The sequence below is a fragment of the Pavona decussata genome, unplaced genomic scaffold (genome assembly GCF_977016875.1).
Source record: "Pavona decussata unplaced genomic scaffold, jaPavDecu1.1 SCAFFOLD_583, whole genome shotgun sequence".
Taxonomy (NCBI): Eukaryota; Metazoa; Cnidaria; class Anthozoa; order Scleractinia; family Agariciidae; genus Pavona; species Pavona decussata.
This window is the reverse complement of record NW_028145855.1, coordinates 1586-12500: the sequence shown is the minus strand read 5'-3', so window position 1 is coordinate 12500 and position 10915 is coordinate 1586. Positions and strand designations below refer to the sequence as shown.

Sequence of the window (10915 nt, the reverse complement as noted above, 5' to 3'; positions counted from 1 at the left end):
TAAGAAATAAAACGCTTGGGGTATCCCGCATTTAGAATTTGCCTCTGGAAAAGATCAAACCGACCTCTAACCAGCCCGCTCTCCTGTATGGGACAGCCAAGACTCACAAATTCAACAATCCCGGTGAAATCACCGAAGAAAATCTCAAACTCCGTCCGATAGTCAGCACTTGCGACACCTTTTACTACGAAACAGCCAGGTACCTGGCCTCCTTCTTACTCCCTCTTACTGAGAACGAACACAGCATCAAAACCACCACGGACTTTGCCAACCGTCTAAACAACAGAACCCTCGATGGTGACGAAGTCCTAGTCTCATACGACGTTTCCTCACTTTTCACTGAGGTACCTCTTGATGACACCATTGACTACATCAAAGAAATTTACACGCAAAGCAAACTACCTCAACTCAAATCTAAACTTCTCTTTGGTGCCTTCTCTGTAGTGTCACCAAAAACACAGTGTTCAGTTTCAACTGTCACCTCTACAAACTAATTGACGGATGCGGTATGAGAAACCCTTTATCCCCAGTCCGCGCAAATATTTTCATGGCCAAACTAGAGTCGGGCGTTGTTCGACCCTATAACCCACCTTTTTACAACCGGTATGTTCATGATTGTCTCCAAAAGGAAAAAAGGAAAGACTGATGATCTGCTTGAGCATCTAAACAGTTACCATCCTAACATCGTTTTCACTGTTAAGAGACAGGTAACAAAAAACCTAATTTGGCAAGTCCTCTAGATATAGTCATGGACTGTGTTTACAGCAAACGGACGGTTGAGCTTAGGGATTTTTACTGCACTAATGGATTGATTTGCACAAAATTGGCGCAAAAAAGTCAGCAAAGTAAGCCAAAAACTGGATGCACTACATCGCTTGAACACGAGACACCTCTGGAGACACCTTAAGACAGAGGCAAACTTACAGACGGACAGGAAGCAGTTAACAATATAAAATCCAGTGACTGTCATGCTACTTCATCGGTTAGACTGGCATAAATCAATGAATTTAGGACAAGGCAGAGAAAATATACAAAACCTTATTTTGCTAACAATAGACAAACGATTGACTAACAGGTCCAAATGCAAAAATACAGTTTTACACCTTTCACAGCCAGTGACATCACTTCTTAAGTAACATTTTGACTTTGTTATTTAATCCATGACCTAATACCATCCAGCAATGACTCACAATTTATTTGATTGTAATGATGACGTGTGGAGGCTGTAGAAATATCATGTCACAACAAACAGTATTCCCAGATAATCAAAGTGTACTTACTTATAAATATTTTTCAGTTCTGCGAGTAGTTGGCTTCATTTTAAACTTACGTACATCTGATGTTTGCTTCATTAGGATACAGTGCCAAATGTTGTTTGAAGGTCTTTACATTACTCTTGTAGTCAGTAGGTTGACAGTAGACCTGTCCATGTGACAAATGTCTATTTTATTGATTCCTTAGAAGCCGTCATTTGCAGAAGTAAATTCATTTTCTCTAAGAGTAAATAATTTATGTCCAGTTCTTATTTGAAAGCACTGAAAAGTACTGTCTTTTTCAATTTATCTGAATGTATATTTGATTCCTATGATTTTCAATAATTTAATGGCAAAAACAGATGTTCTTGACAAGGTTTATTGGATTTATTGTAGAGAATGTTGAAATGACAGTGGAACCCTGAATAGAGATATAATACAATATAATTTAATAGACAATAAAATTTAATAGTTTCAGACAGCATCAACAAGCACAAGCCCCTTTGTTAACATTATTTATGTTAGTGTCATCTTTAAATATGTTTAAGTATAGTGAGACCACTTAGGCATGCTGCCTCTGTACTTACTGTGCTGCACTTTAAATGTGGTGGTGGGTGATTCAAGTGACTGTCTGGCCTCTTGCTCTACATTCTGCTAGTTGGGAATTTAAATTGTTATGTTCTATTTGAATTATTTGCTTGCCAAGTATAATTCTAGGCCTCACTAGCACCCTGAGCAATAAATGCTTACCAATGGTAATTAGAGGTTATTATTATTATTATTATTATTATTATTATTATTATTATTATTATTATTATTATTATTATTATTATTATTATTATTAAAGGCATGTGAAACTCAAGTGGGAAATGCAACCCGAACTCTTTAGAAAATGGTATGATTGGATGTTTTTTATATAACATATTTCAATGTTTCATATGAGGACAAACTATACTGGAGTGGTTCATCAAGTATCAGTCATGATGGATGTAAGGATCACTACTTATAAACCAAGCGAGCAGAATACTTCTCTCGTGTAACTAGATCTTTGTTAGCATGATAATGTTCCCAAGGTTAATGAGACATTCATACTCAACAGCTTCTTTGTCAATAGGGATACAATAACTTCTACTGTAATTTGTAACTAATGTGCATTTGTATCAACTATGTAAGAAGCTTACACACTAAATTCTGCCCATTACCTCTTTACAAAGATTTTTATTCCCCTTAAAGAAGTGAAAACATTGTTTTGTAGAGGAAGAAAATGTTCTTTCATTGTGAGACTTACTTATACATACACATAATTTATGATAAATTTGCATGCTTAACTAGATAACAGGTAAGCCAGAACTGGAAGAATTGAGCTTATGAGCTCAAGTTCCTGGCTTTACCTGGTTTAAAATATAACAACCAAAACAGCTTTCTTTCTGATGATTTCAATTACAACTGTGCAATAAATTAGCAGTAAACATGTCATGCAGACATGCAAATGTCTGCAGAGTAAACACTTTACAGCCTATACAGGCTATAGTGTTTTCATTCTAATTAAACAGGTGGAATGGAAGTCAGCAGAGAGAACTGACTACTGGTTTTCCACACAGCACTGTCAATCTGGCAAAATTGCAGTCTATGCAGTGGGTTTATTTCCGATATAGATCTATATCAACTTTGTATTTTTCATTATGATTGTTAAGCAGGCACCCCAATGAAAGTGAATACAGATTGATAAGTGATTATAGTAGAGATAATCATAACAGCCATACTCTTTGTAAACATAATGGCAAACCTAGTCAATCGTAGTTTGAATAGAACAGGTTGTTTTAAAATTTAAAGAAATAGTTCCTTTATGAAAGGGCAAGCACCTCTTTCCTTTCACATCTGTGTGGCTGTGAACTAGAGATGTTGATGTTATCCAGTTGTGGTATCTTTGCTGAATCAATTCTCCTCTGCACATTTCTTACTATCACAACAGCAATATAAAGATTTTTATTTTAATTGGCTTTACAGGGTTTATACCGAAAACTAAGCCAAGGTTGTCAATACTAGTTTTTCAAAAAAATGCATGTTTGTTAGTCGTTTACCTTGGTGAAGGGCTGAAGGTAAGAATGGGCAGATCAGGCCCCTTTTATACTGAGTAATTTCAGCTGTAATTTGATGATTCTTGTCAACATGGCCAGTAAAATGGAAAAGTTTGGATGTAATATATCAAACACGAGGAAGAATGTTTCATCAGATATCCAAACACTGAGAAGTAGGTTGAAAAAACTAGGGTTATAATTTAGACACAAGGTTGTTGTGCATTAACAAAAAGCTAGTGTTAGCTAATTCCCAACCATTGTTATCTTGTTTGTGCCATTAATATTTTTAAAATTGACTTAATAAAGTTTTATTGTTGACAAAATGGAATTAAATTATCGCTTCAAGCAATTTAGTGATGTGATAGTGTATGCTTATTCACGGCTAATGGGACAGTAATGGGGTAAGTTCCATATTGCAAAACATATGATGCATGGCACTCAATTGATAATATTTCCCATTTCTGCTTTAATTATTTAATGAATAGGTGTTTGTTTGTTTGTTTTTTATTGCTGCCATGTTGGTGTACCCATATAAAAAACATTTGGTTACACAAAAATTGAAGTAAACTCTCAGGAGAAAAAAATTGTTGTTCCTGTTACACCAACATGGCTGCCTTGACATCAACCTCAATCCATGAGTAGTCATTTGGGCATTAAGTTTGCCTCATTATTGGTTTCATATGTCATCCTTTGTCTCAAATATGAAATTTGTGAGCTATAAATTTGAAGAACCAGTTTCACTCTCTAGAAAGTAGAACGTTTCTGTCTCATTACTTTTAAAATCTCAAGAAAATACAGCTTGGGTGATCATATGCTAAATTCTCATCACCTCAAGAGTTGAATAAGCACTTACATTACAAAGAGACATTTGATGCTGATCACTGCTAGGGCATAAAGGGTTGAGGTAAGTGTAAATTTTTCTGCAGTGTTTAATTTCTAGGAAATGTCAGGCAGTGTTCCCTTGACATCCCTGGATTGCATTGCATTGAGAAATAGCGATGGAATTGAATGACAAATTCAATTGGTACTTTAAAAGTTATATGCTTTGTTTTAATGTCGTTACTGTTCTAGTACAGAACTACAAGCTAGATGTTAACGGTAACTTACTCGTTTGGAAATGTAAAGAGACAATGAATGAATCCATAAATTTCGTTGTCGTTGTGCAAGGATAAAAAGACGAGAGAATCTGGGAAATAGTCATTTCGCAGACCATAGTGACGTCCTATGGCGGGAAGAAAAGCTTATGTTAATGAGCGTTCGCAGTCTTGATGTTACATTCAAGTGGCGTAGTTATTCTCGATATTTGAGCCGTCTGGTGGTTGACGGACATCATTAAGTCCCGATACCCGCAAGTCACTGGCACCTTTCAAAGAAATGAGACGTGTCTTCCATCCTTCCATCGTTGAAAGCGCTTTTGGGCGCTATTGTTTTGGCGATGGCTGGTGGATCGATCCAGACGGAAAGTTTATCAGCAACTCTTTAATATTCCTGTCCACGGTAATCTTTAGTTTAGCCGGTATTACCGTAAGTTGTGGCCCATTTGCCAACCTATGTCGTGATCGAATTCGACAAATATAGAGTTGCTTTTAGACTTATAATATTTTTCTTTCACCGCGGGACTGTGTGTTCCGCGTCAAAAATGTCCGCCATTACCCACAATGCAATAGAAACCTTCATTGTCTACCACAGTCAACCCACCACGCTAGCTCGCCCATCAAATGAACTACATCTCGCCTAAGAATGAGTGAACTTCCTTTCGCTCCACCTCCATTTCAAAAAGGGCTTATGTGTTTTTCACGCGTAAATATTGAAGACTGCAACGTTGTTCAGTCAAACTAAGACTCAAAAATAGTGTTAAAAAAAATGAGAGAAAACTTTTAACGGTGCATCTCCTGACTCATACATCAATAAAGAAAGCAGCCAGCTGCAATAAGTAATGTTAATTGCAGAATTCAGAAAATCATCCAAATTTTAAACGCAAAATAGCGCTTCTAGGTTCTCCCAGAAACAAAACCCCCATCTTCGGGCGACTTCCCTGCTCGAAGCCACTTCGGGCCATTCGGGTGGGATAATTGACTTGCGGTGAGGTAAGCAAAGAGAGCATCACAGAGAGAGTCCACCCCCCGTGGAAAAGTTGCACAGCCCACCCATCTTTGGGCGAATTCCCGGCTTAATACCAATTCGAGCCTTTCGGGTGGGATAATGGACTTGCAGTGAGGTGAGCAAGGAGAGCGTCACAGTGGAAGTCCACCCCCCATAGGGAAGTTGCACAGATAACCCATCTTCGGGCGACTTCCCTGCTCGAAGCCACTTCGGGCCATTCGGGTGGGATAATTGACTTGCGGTGAGGTAAGCAAAGAGAGCATCACAGAGAGAGTCCACCCCCCGTGGAAAAATTGCACAGCCCACCCATCTTTGGGCGAATTCCCGGCTTAATACCAATTCGAGCCTTTCGGGTGGGATAATGGACTTGCAGTGAGGTGAGCAAGGAGAGCGTCACAGTGGAAGTCCACCCCCCATAGGGAAGTTGCACAGATAACCCATCTTCGGGCAACTTCCCTGCTCGAAGCCACTTCGGGCCATTCGGGTGGGATAATTGACTTGCGGTGAGGTAAGCAAAGAGAGCATCACAGAGAGAGTCCACCCCCCGTGGAAAAGTTGCACAGCCCACCCATCTTTGGGCGAATTCCCGGCTTAATACCAATTCGAGCCTTTCGGGTGGGATAATGGACTTGCAGTGAGGTGAGCAAGGAGAGCGTCACAGTGGAAGTCCACCCCCCATAGGGAAGTTGCACAGATAACCCATCTTCGGGCGACTTCCCTGCTCGAAGCCACTTCGGGCCATTCGGGTGGGATAATTGACTTGCGGTGAGGTAAGCAAAGAGAGCATCACAGAGAGAGTCCACCCCCCGTGGAAAAATTGCACAGCCCACCCATCTTTGGGCGAATTCCCGGCTTAATACCAATTCGAGCCTTTCGGGTGGGATAATGGACTTGCAGTGAGGTGAGCAAGGAGAGCGTCACAGTGGAAGTCCACCCCCCATAGGGAAGTTGCACAGATAACCCATCTTCGGGCAACTTCCCTGCTCGAAGCCACTTCGGGCCATTCGGGTGGGATAATTGACTTGCGGTGAGGTAAGCAAAGAGAGCATCACAGAGAGAGTCCACCCCCCGTGGAAAAGTTGCACAGCCCACCCATCTTTGGGCGAATTCCCGGCTTAATACCAATTCGAGCCTTTCGGGTGGGATAATGGACTTGCAGTGAGGTGAGCAAGGAGAGCGTCACAGTGGAAGTCCACCCCCCATAGGGAAGTTGCACAGATAACCCATCTTCGGGCGACTTCCCTGCTCGAAGCCACTTCGGGCCATTCGGGTGGGATAATTGACTTGCGGTGAGGTAAGCAAAGAGAGCATCACAGAGAGAGTCCACCCCCCGTGGAAAAGTTGCACAGCCCACCCATCTTTGGGCGAATTCCCGGCTTAATACCAATTCGAGCCTTTCGGGTGGGATAATGGACTTGCAGTGAGGTGAGCAAGGAGAGCGTCACAGTGGAAGTCCACCCCCCATAGGGAAGTTGCACAGATAACCCATCTTCGGGCGACTTCCCTGCTCGAAGCCACTTCGGGCCATTCGGGTGGGATAATTGACTTGCGGTGAGGTAAGCAAAGAGAGCATCACAGAGAGAGTCCACCCCCCGTGGAAAAATTGCACAGCCCACCCATCTTTGGGCGAATTCCCGGCTTAATACCAATTCGAGCCTTTCGGGTGGGATAATGGACTTGCAGTGAGGTGAGCAAGGAGAGCGTCACAGTGGAAGTCCACCCCCCATAGGGAAGTTGCACAGATAACCCATCTTCGGGCAACTTCCCTGCTCGAAGCCACTTCGGGCCATTCGGGTGGGATAATTGACTTGCGGTGAGGTAAGCAAAGAGAGCATCACAGAGAGAGTCCACCCCCCGTGGAAAAGTTGCACAGCCCACCCATCTTTGGGCGAATTCCCGGCTTAATACCAATTCGAGCCTTTCGGGTGGGATAATGGACTTGCAGTGAGGTGAGCAAGGAGAGCGTCACAGTGGAAGTCCACCCCCCATAGGGAAGTTGCACAGATAACCCATCTTCGGGCGACTTCCCTGCTCGAAGCCACTTCGGGCCATTCGGGTGGGATAATTGACTTGCGGTGAGGTAAGCAAAGAGAGCATCACAGAGAGAGTCCACCCCCCGTGGAAAAATTGCACAGCCCACCCATCTTTGGGCGAATTCCCGGCTTAATACCAATTCGAGCCTTTCGGGTGGGATAATGGACTTGCAGTGAGGTGAGCAAGGAGAGCGTCACAGTGGAAGTCCACCCCCCATAGGGAAGTTGCACAGATAACCCATCTTCGGGCAACTTCCCTGCTCGAAGCCACTTCGGGCCATTCGGGTGGGATAATTGACTTGCGGTGAGGTAAGCAAAGAGAGCATCACAGAGAGAGTCCACCCCCCGTGGAAAAGTTGCACAGCCCACCCATCTTTGGGCGAATTCCCGGCTTAATACCAATTCGAGCCTTTCGGGTGGGATAATGGACTTGCAGTGAGGTGAGCAAGGAGAGCGTCACAGTGGAAGTCCACCCCCCATAGGGAAGTTGCACAGATAACCCATCTTCGGGCGACTTCCCTGCTCGAAGCCACTTCGGGCCATTCGGGTGGGATAATTGACTTGCGGTGAGGTAAGCAAAGAGAGCATCACAGAGAGAGTCCACCCCCCGTGGAAAAATTGCACAGCCCACCCATCTTTGGGCGAATTCCCGGCTTAATACCAATTCGAGCCTTTCGGGTGGGATAATGGACTTGCAGTGAGGTGAGCAAGGAGAGCGTCACAGTGGAAGTCCACCCCCCATAGGGAAGTTGCACAGATAACCCATCTTCGGGCAACTTCCCTGCTCGAAGCCACTTCGGGCCATTCGGGTGGGATAATTGACTTGCGGTGAGGTAAGCAAAGAGAGCATCACAGAGAGAGTCCACCCCCCGTGGAAAAGTTGCACAGCCCACCCATCTTTGGGCGAATTCCCGGCTTAATACCAATTCGAGCCTTTCGGGTGGGATAATGGACTTGCAGTGAGGTGAGCAAGGAGAGCGTCACAGTGGAAGTCCACCCCCCATAGGGAAGTTGCACAGATAACCCATCTTCGGGCGACTTCCCTGCTCGAAGCCACTTCGGGCCATTCGGGTGGGATAATTGACTTGCGGTGAGGTAAGCAAAGAGAGCATCACAGAGAGAGTCCACCCCCCGTGGAAAAGTTGCACAGCCCACCCATCTTTGGGCGAATTCCCGGCTTAATACCAATTCGAGCCTTTCGGGTGGGATAATGGACTTGCAGTGAGGTGAGCAAGGAGAGCGTCACAGTGGAAGTCCACCCCCCATAGGGAAGTTGCACAGATAACCCATCTTCGGGCGACTTCCCTGCTCGAAGCCACTTCGGGCCATTCGGGTGGGATAATTGACTTGCGGTGAGGTAAGCAAAGAGAGCATCACAGAGAGAGTCCACCCCCCGTGGAAAAATTGCACAGCCCACCCATCTTTGGGCGAATTCCCGGCTTAATACCAATTCGAGCCTTTCGGGTGGGATAATGGACTTGCAGTGAGGTGAGCAAGGAGAGCGTCACAGTGGAAGTCCACCCCCCATAGGGAAGTTGCACAGATAACCCATCTTCGGGCAACTTCCCTGCTCGAAGCCACTTCGGGCCATTCGGGTGGGATAATTGACTTGCGGTGAGGTAAGCAAAGAGAGCATCACAGAGAGAGTCCACCCCCCGTGGAAAAGTTGCACAGCCCACCCATCTTTGGGCGAATTCCCGGCTTAATACCAATTCGAGCCTTTCGGGTGGGATAATGGACTTGCAGTGAGGTGAGCAAGGAGAGCGTCACAGTGGAAGTCCACCCCCCATAGGGAAGTTGCACAGATAACCCATCTTCGGGCGACTTCCCTGCTCGAAGCCACTTCGGGCCATTCGGGTGGGATAATTGACTTGCGGTGAGGTAAGCAAAGAGAGCATCACAGAGAGAGTCCACCCCCCGTGGAAAAATTGCACAGCCCACCCATCTTTGGGCGAATTCCCGGCTTAATACCAATTCGAGCCTTTCGGGTGGGATAATGGACTTGCAGTGAGGTGAGCAAGGAGAGCGTCACAGTGGAAGTCCACCCCCCATAGGGAAGTTGCACAGATAACCCATCTTCGGGCAACTTCCCTGCTCGAAGCCACTTCGGGCCATTCGGGTGGGATAATTGACTTGCGGTGAGGTAAGCAAAGAGAGCATCACAGAGAGAGTCCACCCCCCGTGGAAAAGTTGCACAGCCCACCCATCTTTGGGCGAATTCCCGGCTTAATACCAATTCGAGCCTTTCGGGTGGGATAATGGACTTGCAGTGAGGTGAGCAAGGAGAGCGTCACAGTGGAAGTCCACCCCCCATAGGGAAGTTGCACAGATAACCCATCTTCGGGCGACTTCCCTGCTCGAAGCCACTTCGGGCCATTCGGGTGGGATAATTGACTTGCGGTGAGGTAAGCAAAGAGAGCATCACAGAGAGAGTCCACCCCCCGTGGAAAAGTTGCACAGCCCACCCATCTTTGGGCGAATTCCCGGCTTAATACCAATTCGAGCCTTTCGGGTGGGATAATGGACTTGCAGTGAGGTGAGCAAGGAGAGCGTCACAGTGGAAGTCCACCCCCCATAGGGAAGTTGCACAGATAACCCATCTTCGGGCGACTTCCCTGCTCGAAGCCACTTCGGGCCATTCGGGTGGGATAATTGACTTGCGGTGAGGTAAGCAAAGAGAGCATCACAGAGAGAGTCCACCCCCCGTGGAAAAATTGCACAGCCCACCCATCTTTGGGCGAATTCCCGGCTTAATACCAATTCGAGCCTTTCGGGTGGGATAATGGACTTGCAGTGAGGTGAGCAAGGAGAGCGTCACAGTGGAAGTCCACCCCCCATAGGGAAGTTGCACAGATAACCCATCTTCGGGCAACTTCCCTGCTCGAAGCCACTTCGGGCCATTCGGGTGGGATAATTGACTTGCGGTGAGGTAAGCAAAGAGAGCATCACAGAGAGAGTCCACCCCCCGTGGAAAAGTTGCACAGCCCACCCATCTTTGGGCGAATTCCCGGCTTAATACCAATTCGAGCCTTTCGGGTGGGATAATGGACTTGCAGTGAGGTGAGCAAGGAGAGCGTCACAGTGGAAGTCCACCCCCCATAGGGAAGTTGCACAGATAACCCATCTTCGGGCGACTTCCCTGCTCGAAGCCACTTCGGGCCATTCGGGTGGGATAATTGACTTGCGGTGAGGTAAGCAAAGAGAGCATCACAGAGAGAGTCCACCCCCCGTGGAAAAATTGCACAGCCCACCCATCTTTGGGCGAATTCCCGGCTTAATACCAATTCGAGCCTTTCGGGTGGGATAATGGACTTGCAGTGAGGTGAGCAAGGAGAGCGTCACAGTGGAAGTCCACCCCCCATAGGGAAGTTGCACAGATAACCCATCTTCGGGCAACTTCCCTGCTCGAAGCCACTTCGGGCCATTCGGGTGGGATAATTGACTTGCG

General features: G+C 45.7%; 1 pseudogene; it reads left to right on the top strand.

Moving 5' to 3' along the window:
* The first annotated feature begins 5203 nt into the window (after positions 1–5203).
* Positions 5204–5356, top strand: LOC146449792 (5.8S ribosomal RNA; annotated as a pseudogene).
* The last annotated feature ends 5559 nt before the right edge of the window (positions 5357–10915 follow it).